Source organism: Syngnathoides biaculeatus, chromosome 13 (assembly GCF_019802595.1).
Source record: "Syngnathoides biaculeatus isolate LvHL_M chromosome 13, ASM1980259v1, whole genome shotgun sequence".
Classification (NCBI taxonomy): domain Eukaryota; kingdom Metazoa; phylum Chordata; class Actinopteri; order Syngnathiformes; family Syngnathidae; genus Syngnathoides; species Syngnathoides biaculeatus.
In genome coordinates, this window is record NC_084652.1 from 27,361,232 (window position 1) to 27,375,903 (window position 14,672).

Sequence of the window (14,672 nt, forward strand, 5' to 3'; positions counted from 1 at the left end):
AGCAGAGATATGGGTCTTTCTCATCCTTTTTGGCCTTCGTGAGGATTTACTTTGCAGTTTGGACAGTTTTTCCACCTCTTTTATTGGTTTCTCAGATTAAAAGGTTACAACGTTAAAAATTCAAATGGTGAAACAGATGGCAATACCAACACAAACACTAAAGTAAACATTTCGTTAAAGCTGCAGCATTGTCCTAATAAACCTGGTAGAGATCAGCAGGGCATCTGATTTACAGCATGTTTATGGTGTTGAGGAGTATCTGCTTTGAAATGAGCAGGGGGTGTTGCCTTTCTATGTGTCGCTGGGTCACACTCTGGGCAAAGAGAATGATTCGGGCAACAATGATAGAAACAAATGCATGATAAAACAATAATTCTAACATTTCCCTCCTCTTTATGATGTATTTGCACAAATTCTCTATCATCTAGTAGTTCTAACAATTTTCACTTGCAAAATTTTCAAAAAACAAATACACATACACTTCGAGAAAAAAATAGTTTTTACTCATAATTTGGATCTAGAAACAAGTCAGACAAGTTTAATGGAAAATCACCATCGCTGTCACTTCATCAACATTCTAAATCATTAAGGATACATCTCCACCACATGTTCCTTCAAGGGAAACAATGTTAAGTTTTACAAATGAGAACACATAGACAAAGAATACAACAGCATCCACACAAGGACAATATTGCTGCAAAAACAGTGACTTATATCAAATTGAGGACACCAGGGTGTTGTAATTTCCAAAGGCACTCATCCAGGAGTCCCGCACGGAAGTGTGAACACCAAAATGTTTTTGACATTTCACCATTAAGGGTTTGGTGACTCTCTTATGGCGTTGGTGTGTGAGTTCTGCACAGCTGTAATGTTTGGCGAGAAGTGTGCGACATTGTTCTCCGAACATAGCACAGGATTCCCCTCTCTCAGCCAACATGCCAACAGCGACTCCACCTTGGAATGCCATAAATTAGATAGCAGATAACTGCTCATGCTTCAAACCCTCTGTGTCCAACTACCCAATTTTTGTATGTTGTAATAAATGCAGTTGATTGTCTACATTTTTGTCGGTTGTACACCAACAACCTGATGACTCAAATCCTGCTCCCAATTGATCAGCCAATCTATACTCACTTGGAACATCAGTGGCGTTGATGTATGTTAAAACACTTTAGTTGTTCCCATTCTGCTACTTTTTCATCTACGCCAGTGTTTGGGTTAGACTGCATGTACATTAGATGTTTATTCATAAGCTCCCGGAAGACTGGACTACGACGGCCAAGGTAATCAGAGAGACAGGCAGGAGAGTACTTGGTGTGTCTTTTGGTAGGAAAGGGGAGAAGGAGACTTGGTGGTGGAACCCCAAAATACAGTCATACAAGGAAAGAGATTAGTGAAGAAGTGGGACACTGAGAGGACTGAGGAGGCTAAACAAGAGGCATATGAAGACATGTACACTAGGTTGGACACGAAAGAAGGAGAAAAGGATCTCTACAGGTTGGCCAGACAGAGGGATAGAGATGGGAAGGATGTGCAGCAGGTAAGGGTGATTAAGGATAGAGATGGAAATGTGTTGACTGTTGCCAGTAGTGTGCTAAATAGATGGAAAGAATACTTTGAAAAGTTGATGAATTAAGAAAATGAGAGAGAAGGAAGAGTTGAAGAGGCAAGTGTGAAGGACCAGGAAGTGGCAATGATTACTAAGGTGGAAGTCAGAAAGGCACTACTAAGGATGAAAAATGGAAAGGCAGTTGGTCCTGATGACATACCGGTAGAGGTATAGAAGCAATTTGGAGAGATGGCTGTGGAGTTTTTGACCAACTTATTCAACAGAATACTCGCAGGCGAAAAGATTCCTGAAGAATGGAGGAAAAGTGTTCTAGTTCCCATTTTTAAGAACAAAGGGGATGTTCAGAGCTGTGGGAATTATAGAGGAATAAAGTTGATGAGCCACACAATGAAGTTACGGGAAAGAGTAGTGGAGGCTAGACTCAGGACAGAAGTTAGTATCTGTGAGCAACAATCTGGTTTCATGCCTTGAAAGAGTACCACAGACGCATTATTAGCCTTGAGGATGCTAGTGGAAAAGTACAATGAACGTCAGAAGGAGCTACATTGTGTCTTTATAGACCTAGAGAATGCCTATGACAGTACCAAGAAAGGAACTGTGGTACTGCATGCGTAAGTCTGGTGTGGCAGAGAAGTATGTTAAAATAGTACAGGACATGTATTATGGCAGCAGAACAATGGTGAGGTGTGCCTTAGGTGTGACAGAGGAATTTAAGGTGGAGGTGGGACTGCATCAGCTCTGAGCCCCCTCCTGTTTGCAGTGGTAATAGATCGGCTGATAGATGAGGTTAGACTGAAATCCCCTTGGACCATGATGTTCGCAGATGATATTGTTATATGCGGTGAAAGCAGGGAGCATGCAGAGGAGCAATTAGAAAGATGGAGACATGCACTGGAAAGGAGAGGAATGAAGATTAGCTGAAGTAAAACAGAATATATGTGCGTGAATGAGAAAGGTGGCGGGGGAGAAGAGATAGCGAGGGTGGAGGACTTCAAATATTTCGGGTTAACAATCCAGAACAATGGTGAGTGTGGTAAGGAAGTGAAGAAACGGGTCCAAGTAGGTTGGAACAGCTGGCGAAAGGTGTCTGGTGTGTTATGTGACAGAAAAGTCCCTGCTAGGATGAAGGGAAAAATTTATAAAAGAGTGGTGAGGCCGGCCATGATGTACGGATTAGAGACGGTGACACTGAAGAAACAACACGAAGCAGAACTCGAGGTAGCAGAGATGAAGATGTTGAGGTTCTCACTCGGAGTGAGCAGGTTGGATAGGATTAGAAATTAGCTCATTAGAGGGACAGCCAAAGTTGGATGTTTTGGAGACAAGATTCGAGAGAGCAGACTTTGATGGTTTGGACATGTTCAGAGGCGAGAGAGTGAGTATATTGTTGGAAGGCTGCTGAGGATGGAGCTGCCAGGCAAAAGAGCGAGAGGAAGACCAAAGAGAAGGTTTATGGATGTGGTGAGGGAAGACATGAGGGCAGTTGATTAGAGAGGAAGATGCAGAAGATAGGGTAAAATGGCAAAAGATGACACGCTGTGGTGACCCCTAACGGGACAAGCCGAAAGGAAAATAATTATAATAATAAGATATGAATAGATAAGATAATAGTGTTATCAACGCACAACACAACCCACCTCTTTCTTTTTCCAATTTGTCAACAAGCCTGTTACCTCTGTATCATCAACAGATGTCCTGACATGGCAATGACTTAAAAGTACTGTAAATCACGAAAATGTTTTTACAAATTGAAGCTGATAAATTTCCCAATTTTCTTCCAGTTCCTATCAATTTGATGTATGTGAAATTACTTAGTGGTATGTCATTAGAAAACAATGTTCTTTATTTTTCCAAAAGAACTTAGAGTATACACAGATTCCATTTTTACATTCATTTTCACGCACTGTTCCACTTTAAATTCAAAGGTACAATCATCTGGTAATAGTGCCGGGATAATTTGTAAAAGTTGTCAGGTAGACAACACAATTTCTCAATAAAGATTTTATGTTTGTTCTTGCATCCATCCATTCATTTTCTTAGGCGCTTATCCTCACAAGGGTCGTGGGGGTGCTGGACCCCATCCCCACCACCATCAGGCAGGAGGCGGGGAACCTACCAGCCCTCCTGCAGGGCACAAAGAGACAGACAACAGCTGAACTCACAATCACACTTAGAGGTAATTTAGAGTGTCCAATCAATGTTGCGTGTGTCTGGGATGTGGGAGGAAACCGGGGTGCCCGCAGAAAAGTCACACAGGCACTTGGTCAACATTCAACTCCACACAGGCGGGGCCGGGATTTGAACCCTGGTCCTCAGAACTGTGAGGCCAACGCTTTACAACTGCTTCACCGTGTCACCTTTGTTCTACCATAGGAAACCAATTACTGTTTTCTCCATAAATGCCTGTTGAAATTTGAAACGAGTCATCAGCCTCTAGATTTTGGATTACTTTTACTTTGGTTGATTTTGATTTAGAAGAAGGGGTACTAATAGTTATCTCTGTGGCCTTGAGACTATTCTTGCCTTCGCAAAGAAGCAAAGTCAGGTATATTTGTTTCTTCATAAGAAGGAGGTTCCAAAGGTACTTTGGTGGTGGTCAAAATGATTTGGAGTGTCAAAGGTTTTTGATAATAGGACTGTTGTATATGTATATGTTGTGGAGCGTCCGAATGTCCGAATGTTTTCGGACGCTCCACAAATATGACCTAAGCAGGAAGAATGTTATGATTGTGATTACGCCACAGCCTCCTAATTTAGGACTTAATCACTTTTAGGGTAGGCATTTCATCTAGGTGTCTCGAATAGGTTAGGTGTCTTTAAATGTCTTCTCTGACTTTTGGCTATTTTGAGACACTATAAGTCTACCCCCAGCCAAGAGTCAGCTTTCCACTCATGTTTCCAGATGGATCCAAGACTGAAATGACCTTTTTACAATGTCAAATTAACCTAAATCGAGCTTTATATTTTATTTCATTTTATTTTATTGTTGTCAGTTGTAGGGTTGTCAGTAACGTAAAGGGACCTTCCTACTTTGGAGAGCACCAATGCTCCTTCCTCACACCTCTCACAAGCACCCATTCTCCCAGCTCCACTAATTTGGCCTCCTGCTGAGAGCCTGGTAGATCCTTATTACTTGGTGCTTCTGTGTCCCCCTGTCCATCTAACATTTTTTACTCATAGTCAGCTAAATTCAAGTCATGATTAGTTTCATATTGGATCTTAAATTTAGGAAGTTTCTAAGACCTTCTAAACAATGTTTCATGGGGTGTTAGCCCTGAAATAGTGGCAATGCTAAAGTATATTTTAACAAATGTACACATTGTCCATAGTCTATTTGTTTCCTCCATACACTTTTTAATCTTTTTGTAGATAAGCATAATGATGTTTAAAAATCAATGTGAAAGTTTTTCTCTATTTTGTCAATTTTTTCTCTTTTTTTCTTTGTTTTTTACAAAAGGCGTTCCATTGTCACTGTGAATTTCTTGCGGAATGCCATACCATGGTATTATGTCTTTACATAAGGCTTTTGCTACCGTTAGTGCATCAGGTTTGTCCTGAATACCTATATCCATTTAGAGAATGCATCTATTATGATGAAACAATATTTCGTTTCTTCACTCAGATTTAATTCAATAAAATCCATGTGTATTCTTTGAAAAGGATAAGTTGGTGTAGGAAATCTTCCCCTTTTTTACCCAAGATTACCTTGTGGGTTATGTTAAGCACAGATCAAACATGCTTTACAAAGATTTTTGAAGAGTTGATAAAACCACAAGTTGTATAATGGTGCTGTACCTGTGCCAACATCCCTCCTGTTGAGACGTGCGACTTTCCATGACTCAAAATTGCTGCTCATTTATATAAGTTTTTGTGTAGAATGGGTATTTGTTCTGTGCTAACATAAACTCCATCCTTTTGTATTGCCCCTCGTTTGTGCCAATATTCCTGTTCTTGTATTGAACTTTGTTGTTGCATATCAATGAGTGTCTGTTTGTCCAAATATTGCTGTCACACTTATTTCTTCCAGCCCCAAAATAGTGTCTTAGCTGCTTCTTTTGCTATTTTATCAGCAAAATCATTTCCTCTTGAGACAAAATCCATGTTGTGTGTGCGCTGCTCATTTGCATATAGCTAGCTGCTGAGGAAGTTGAACTGCAGTTTGGAGCTCTTTTACCAGCTGTGCATGGGTGACTGGTAAATTGTATTAGTTATCTGTATAAAGTGTTGCTTCCCCCCTCCCCTTCATTAATTTACATGCTTCAGATAGTGCCACTAACTCTCCTGCTTGTGCTGAATAAGATGGTGGTAATGATTCTGCTTACAAAACTGTGTCTTGTGGAATAGCCAGTTTTGTTGTTTCCAAATTCATCTTTACAAGATGAACCGTCTACAAAAAGTATTTGACCATCATTTAATGCCTGATCTATTAAGTCTAGTCTACGTTTCGCTGTTTGTTCTGCTTCAGCTTGAGAGTCATGAAGTTCCCCATCTCGTTGTAGAGGTATTAAGGTTGCTGGGTTTAGTGTTGTGCATCTTTCTAAAGTGAGGTGTGTTTGAGACAGCAATATTGTAATACAAGACAAATGTCTTACGGGTGACAAAAATGTCATATTTGTTTGTAGCAGAAGTGCATATACGGCGTGCGGTACACGCAATGTCAGCGGGTGAAATAATACAATTGATGCACGACGTTCTACTGACATTGATGCAGCCACCACTGCCTTGATACGGTGCGGTTGAGCACATGCTACACTATCCAATTTAGAAGAAAAATGGGCAATTGGACTTAATTTCTCACCATATTGCTGTGTCAATACTGATGTCATAAAATTACCCTTACAATCAACCAACCATCTGTATTAAACGTTTTTTTGTAATCTGGTAATGTTAGTGCCGTCACTGACACTAGTTCCTTTTTTCTCAGTTTCTTCTGTCCATTTTAACAATTATGTCATTTTTAGGTCTTCCTCATATGTATTTGTTTGGCACAGGTTTTACGCCAGATGCCCTTCCTGACGCAACCCCTCTCGGGGAGAACAAGGATCAGAGTGTATGAGGGCAAAAAGTGCCTTAAAGACCACTGTGAAGAAAGAGGCCAAGCTGAAGGAGATCCACACTGCCTCTAAAACTACTGTCCCGAATCCCTCCTGTAAAGTACAGTTTGTGATTTTTTTTCTTTTTTTTTTTACACTTGAATTATTCAGATTTTGGAGAAACAACAGGAGGTATTTTGAGCCATATTATTCACTTCCAAGTTAGACATTAAATCTTCTTTTCCTTTTAGGTTGTCCCGTTAGGGGTTGCCACAGTGTGTCATTGTTTTCCATCTAAGTCTATCTCGTGCACCTTCTTCTCTAACACCCACTGTCCTCATATTCTCCCTCACAACATCCATCAACCTTCTCTTCTTCCTCTCACTCTTTTACCTGGCAGCTCCATCCTCAGCACCCTTATACCAACATATTCACTCTCTCATCTCTGAACTTTTCCAAACCATCTAAGTCTGTTCTCCTTGCCTCTAAAACATCCAGCTTTGGCTGCCCCTCTAATGAGCTCGTTTCTAATCCAACCCAACCTGCTCACTCCGATCGAGAACCTTCACATCTTCATTTCTGCTACCTCAACTTCTGCTTCCTGTTGTTTCTTCAGTGCAAGCGTCTCTAATCAGTACATTATGGCCGGCCTCACACTGTTTTAGATACTTTGCCCTTCATCCTAGCGGAGACTCTTCTGTCGCATAGAACTCCAGAGACCTTCCGCCAAATGTTCCATCCTGCTTGGAACCGTTTCTTCACTTCTTTACCACATTCTCCATTGCTATGTATTGTTTACCCCAACTATTTGAAATCATCCACCCTCGCTATCTCTTCTCCCTGGAGCTTTCTAAGTATGAAACCGTAGTGTAACTCGCAGATGCTTACTTCTGTCCTGAGTCTTTTCTCCACTACTCTTTCCCATAACTTCAATGTGTAGCTCGTCATCTTTATTCCTCTATAGTTTCCACAGTGCTGAACATCGCCTTTGTTCTTAAAAATGGGGACTAGCACACTTTTCCGTCATTCTTCTGGCATCTTCTCTCCTGCTAGTATTCTATTGAATAAGTTGGTCAAAAACTCCACAACCACCTCTCCAAATTACTTCCATACCTCCAGTGGTATGTCATCAGGACCAACTGTCTTTCCATTTTTCATTCTGTTCAGTGCCTTTGTAAATTCCCACTTATCCCCCTTTACTAATCATTGCCACTTCTTCGTCATTCACGCTCTCCTCTTCAAATCTACCTTCTCTCCCATCCTCTTCATTCATTATTTTTTCAAAGTACTCTTTCCATCTATTTAGCATACTACAGGCACCCGTCAACATATTTCCATCACTATCCTTTATCAACTTTACTTGCTGCACATCCTTCCCATCTCTATCCCTCTGTCTGGACAACCTGTAGAGATCCTTTTCTCCCTCTTTCATATTCAACCTGGTGTACATGTCGTCATATGACTCTAGTTTAGCCTTTGCCACCTATACCTTTGCCCAACGTCGCATCTCAATGTTTTCCTTCCTATGTTCCACTTCTTCTTCGCTTATCTCTTTCTTTGGATGACTTCCTGTATTTTGGGGTTCCACCACCAAGTCTCCTTCTCCCCTTTCCTACCAGAAGGCAACCCACGTACCCTCCTGCCTGCCTCTCTGAGTACCTTGGCAGTAGTATTCCAATTTTCCAGGAGCTATCCATCCTATCCATCTCGTGCCTGTCTCACCTTTTTCCGAAAGGCTACGTGACATTGTTCCTTCCTCAACTTCCACCACCTGATTCTCTGCTCTACCTTTGTCTTCTTAATCTTCCTACTGTCAAGTAAGTTGCCATGCCACGAATAGCAATGGAGCGAATTGATAGTAATTGGTTTGTGTGGCTCGGGTTCATGGGTTGAGCTGAGCCCTTGAACCAACTCTCATATTGAACACCAGATGTCGCCAAACCAAATTATACATGATTGGGTCACCAGCACGGCAAAGGTCTCTCTGATAAACGTAGCCTTCCCTCTTAGCATCTCACCGCATTACATACATATACCCAACTCAGTAACCTTAAAAACCTAATTATTTTCATATCTTTGTATTACATACATATACCAAAGTCAGCAACCTTAAAAACACAATTATTTTCATATCTTTGTAATCACATTTTGTTTTGACATAAAGACATCAACAGGATGCGTTTCAGCAGCTGTTCACACCCAACGGTTTTCAACGGTTTTTCGACGGCATAGCACAACTGCCTGCAAGTGACAAACAGGATGTTTGCAGCATCGCTGGGTTGCCGAACAGGAAACCTGTGACACCCTTGAGTTACCACACAGGATGAGACTGCTTTGTGTAAAGAATATAACCTGTGTATGACTGTCTCTCTCAGACAAGGCAAAACGCAATGTGCGACCAACGAGAACAAGCCTGATAAATGCATGAGAGAATTGTATTCACAAGAATGTTGATACATTTATGCTATTGCTTAAGAACTAGAGTGAAACTGAACGCACGTTTGTGGTTATATCTTCAGGATGCACCTGTTGGTTAAAAGGGAAGTGACCGTGAGTTTGCGGGCACTTTGCCCTATTTTGAGTGAGCTAAGAAGGGCGTGACAAGACGACCCATCAAAAGGGGCTTGATGGAGTAACAAAGGGGGCCCTTCCCACTGGGCGTATATAAAGTTAAAACCTTCCAGACTGTTCCACCCAAAAGCTATAAAAACCTTGGCTACGGAAGTCTGAGGCTCTTTGTTTGTTTCACGCTGACAAAAAGATGGGCCTTTCTGTAAGGAGTAATGGTCGTGTGGCAAGCTGGCGGGGAGAAGTCTTCGAGCAACTTGGGATGCATATTTTTGAGTTCTTCATTTAAGATTGGGCATGAGTAAAACAACTACTATGATAAGGTAATGCCAGGATAATACCAGCGATATTACGTAGTTACCTAGGAAGGGCAAGTTGGCTTGACAATTTATCCTTAATCCTAAAATTCCTTATTACCAAATTCGGCTCGAGCTTCATAGGACTTGATCACCCCTAACAGGCTCACTCAAAAATGTGTACTTTCCCGAATTTCTAAAGCTTTTGAATGCTTTTAATATTACTTCATTTTTATTACTTTTTTTAACTACTTTTATCATTTATCTCATCCTGCTTACCATCAGTATTATCATTTTAATTATTTTTCCTTTTATTGATTTATGTTCAATTCACATCAAATTTTGCCTTAACGTTAAAACCGTACCCCGCGATGGCGGCGGTAACTGTCGAGTAATGAATGTTATCTGAACAATTTTTATCATTTTATTAAATACTTGAACTTCCATTTTCATCTATTGTTGTCATTCTTATAAAGAGTTGTCTCATTTTTACCATTCAACTTCATTAAAGATTGATCGTCACCGACATTAACATCATCTGGTCGTAAAATCTATTTTAATCAGTCACTCATTGATAAACTCCGGCTTAATATAAAAACAAATTCGTTCGATCTTAACAAGGATTGTTAAATTTACTAAGTCAATGACAAGTGCAATCGATTCATAAGAGATGAAGCTGCTATAAAAGCAGAGCGATCACTTTGTCATCCTTTTACTCTGTAAGGTTACTCGATAAGGGCTGATAAGTGAGGGCAGACCGGATTGGCTCTTCAAAACTAAAGGCAGTTAGTTCACCTAAGCGAATTCATCTCGACACCGACTTAAGAAGCTCCCATCCCTCTGCACGCGCACAGCGTTAAGAGTCAGCTGGGGTAAAGGGGTATCTTAAACCTTTAACTGGAGAGTTGGTCAGGACATTTCTCTCGATTAGTCCTGCGGATAAGCGGAATCTGACAATGGTCTTTCAACCCTTCATTTTCTGACTGCACTCCAAGGATATGCAAATTTGCTGGTGCCTGTTCTATGCCAATCCCAGAAGCAACTGAGTGGTTTAGAACTTGAGAGACTCTTCATGCCTTGTCTCAGTCCTTCAGGGAGTAACCAAAGACTTAAAGAGACTCAAACTTTAGCTTTCTGGGAAAACTATCTCCTTGATTGTGAAGGTTTGTAATTTTTACAACTACTTACAATCGGTGAAATCAACATTTCATTAACCTGAAAATATACTCATATGACAATTTTGCAGAATGGGACTTTGTTTGAACAAGCATTGATTGGACAAATGCTGCTTTTAGCAGGAACAATAATAATATAAAATAATTCTTTATTTTGAAAAATCTGAAAATTTGCAGCTGTAAAGTGTTGGTCTCACAGTTATGAGGACCTGGGTTCAATCCCGGCCCCACCTGTGTGGAGTTTGCATTATCTCCCTGTGCCTGTGTGTGTTTTCTCTGGGATCTCCTGTTTCCTTCCAAATCCCAAAAACCTGTATTAATTTGAGACTCTAAATTGCCCCTAGGTGTGATTGTGAGTGTGCCTGTTGTCTGTCTCCATGTGCCCTGCGATTGGCTGGGAACCAGTTCATGGTGTACCCCAGCTCCTACCAGATGATAGCTGGGAAATCCTGTAGAACTCCCGCGACCCTTATGAGGATAAGCGATGACGAAAATTGATGAATGCAAATGGCAAAAAGCTGGGCTCAGAAGGAGAATTATTAATAATTTGAAAAATAGCTCTTACTCGTGTTACGGAAAATCCAGTCGCTGCCAATACAGTTGCCTGAATTGTAAATAGGCAACCTCCAGTACCCATGGGTTCAGACAGCTGGCAATAAATCCTGGGTGCTCCATGCACTGCAGCAGATGGTCTAGATAAGATGCCATTTTCTGGTGAATATGTTGAATCTCATGGCAAAATAAACTCTCTTCTTTTGTGAGGATATAATGGGGAAAAAAAATCTGTTCACATTCACAAACTTCTACCACACCGCTTACAGCTTTCAGTATAAAGTTTTGCATTTTTGCTCATGACATCTTGGGAAATTTGTCACTAAAATGGGGTTTGGACGGGTCTGTTTGGGATGCCGTAGCATCAGTTTACCACGTGAAATTCTATTTGTGGTGTAGCAAGATATCACCAGGTATTGCTCTCAAATTAACGTGGCAAGATTTAAAATTTATTTTGTTCATTAAAATCTTTATTTGTGAAACTATACCAACTTAGACCGTGTACTACGTTACCAGTTCCTGTGTGTTTTGGTCCAATAATAAACAAGCCTTGTACACACAAAATAGTTGTTGTGTCCCTATTTACTAAATACACGGTGTTTGCATAATTTCAAAACAACACTGAAAACTTTGTATATATATTCAGGATATCGAAGCCATTACTATGTATCACTTTATGGCTAAATAAACAAAACAACCTCACAAATGCTTACAAGCATGTCCTCCTTGATGTGTCTGACTGCTAGGTCGGCACCTTCATCGCCAGCTATTTCGAACGTTTGTGCTCTCTCACTGGCTCAAATTGATAACTTTTAACACTTTTATAAAGCTCGTATTCCTCACCATCTTTGTGGGACCCTCCAGAATCATGTTAATCGCTCGAATTACCGGGAAATCCATTGTCGTTTTCGCATTGGAGTCGAAGGGTGGCATGATATTGAGCGCAACATGTGACATCAAACCCCTCATCGGGTCTTTCTGCTCCGTTTCCATCTTTTTCCAGCGTATCCAGCAATGTGCGATCGTTTTTTGCCGATAATTGAAAAATAAAAAAACTTTACTTCATAACGGTTTTCAGATTCAAATTCAGTATAAAAAAACTGTATAATATTAGCAAAAGGTGACCTTCCATACACTTTAAAGTAAAGAACATCTTGCCAACAATCAACCATGGTGGAAGATCCACAGTGCTTTAGTGTTGTGTTCTACATCTGGTACTGGAGGCTTTGGACTGTATCACAGCTATCATGTAGCATAAGAAAATCAGGTGATTTTGCAGTGAAATACAATCCCAGTGCAAGAAAAAATGGTTTGATTTGAAGATTATCAGTTCTCCAAAACGACAGTAAAGCACATGATAAAGCACACGAGAATGTTTGGTAAGGGGGGAAGAAAAATACAAACTGCCCAGTGAAAAGTCCTGGCCAAAATACAATTGAAAATCTTTGAGGGTATCTGAAATTGTCGAGTGGGATGACAAATCCTGCAAATGCACGCACAAATACATGTGCACAGACACTAAAATTGTTAAATTCCATGTGAAGGCCAATAAAAATGATCCATATTTTTAGTTATTTTGCATTTATTCTCAAGGTACAAAGGCAGAGAAAAAATGGCATCCATGACTGTAACACGGAAGACTCCAAGTACTCCTACATGCTGGGGTCACCACAAGGAATCACGGTCAGGTCAGCCTCAAGAAAGACATCGAGTTCAGCTGGTTCAATTTTAAACCCACAGTCTCTGGACACAAACCTATGGTGTTAAAAAAGAAGAATTGCATTCATTCAGCTCTAATTGAAAGCAAATACAATGTTCAATCTACCATAAATGCATTACCTGTGAGGTAGGCAGTAAAGTTCATTGGGGAAGCCTCATGGACAATAAGCCATTCTGGAAGGGCGACTTTTGTGACTGTTCCACAGTCTCACTCACTCATTCAAATCCTTCTGAATAACATCATGAAAACAATATCTCAATAGACACTGATGCTCCTGACTCTCATTGAAGTGTCTATCCTCTCGAATGTCTGTAAACAACTGCATCCAGAACTGACATCTATACATAAACTATTAGTGCGCATGCGGTAAACAAATGAGTTTAGAATTAACTCTAAACTTACTCAATAAATTACTTCAGGAAGCACACTAACCACCACCACGACTCAATCTGCTGATTGGTTATTGATGACTCATACATGTGACTGGATGCTCCAGAAAAGTAATCATTGTGACGGTGGCGTGAAGTACACTGAATTGCAGCCATTGTTGCGTTCTCCGTACCACAATCCATTCTCATACTCATGGGAATAACGCAAAGTTTCCCCACATGACAGGAAATAGTGGGCGATCACAGCAGAGTTATTGTTGGTTCACACACAAGCCACAAAATTCTTCATGAAACTCCATCAATGCATCCGTAAAGTTCCAACCCAAATGGCTTTAGTTTGTCGTATCCATCGATGTGCCGCATATAATTTGGTCCCAAGGAGTGGTATGTTGTTCTTAAAAATCTTCGCCACGCTCTCATCTCACACCCTCATGTATTAAGCTCCTTTAGAAAATTCATAACACAATCCCTTTAAACTTGCAAAGTGTACTTTTGTGTAAGTACTTGCACCATCATTTGGTAGCCAAACAGCTGTCCAGGTCCACGCTAATCTGTATACCATGTAAGCGTGACATCATGTCCACAATCACAGCATACGAGTGGGCCTATTTAAAATACTACTCCTGTGGTAAACCTCGTCCTTCCGTTGGGTCGATATCCCTCAAACAGTCCAAAGATCTACCACATGTATGGGAAAATCCCGCCAAGTGGCTGAGGTGTTGGCCGCAAAATGGACAAAATATGACATTGTCTCGATTGACAACAATATGTTGGGGTACAACACGCCTTCGCATCTCTTCCTGTCCAGCAATGCGGAATGGTGCGTCCCGGGAAACAATATACTTCCTGAACTCTAGTATTGCCCAGAACGTCTGAATAGGAATCCTCCCGTTCTGGTTTCGATTTTTTGTTTTAGTGTTTTCGTTTTTGTTTTGGTGTTTCCGCTTCTGTTTTTGCTTTTGTTTTGGTGTTTCCACCTTTGTTTTGGTGTTTCCCTTTCTGTTTGTGGTTGTACTTTACAGCCACTGAACAGCACCAAAGTCAGGAGCGTGTACCTTATTCTTCTCATTCTTTTTCACAAATCCTCTCGTTACCAAAAAGCTATGAAGATACTTAATTTAGTAAATATTTGTGAACAGTTTAATATGTATAAAGTGATCCCTCTCTGCTTTGCGGCTTACCTATCGTGAATTTCTTGACACCCTCACCCAAAAAAACATCACCATACATTAGTACAGTACTGTAGCAGGAAGCCACATTGATAGGGTATAATGCGGCATCCCCAGGAAGACGACAAGGACCTATGAAGTAAAAAAAAAAAAAAAAAAAAAAACGCCATTTACCCCTACTTTTCACTTTTCGCGGGTGG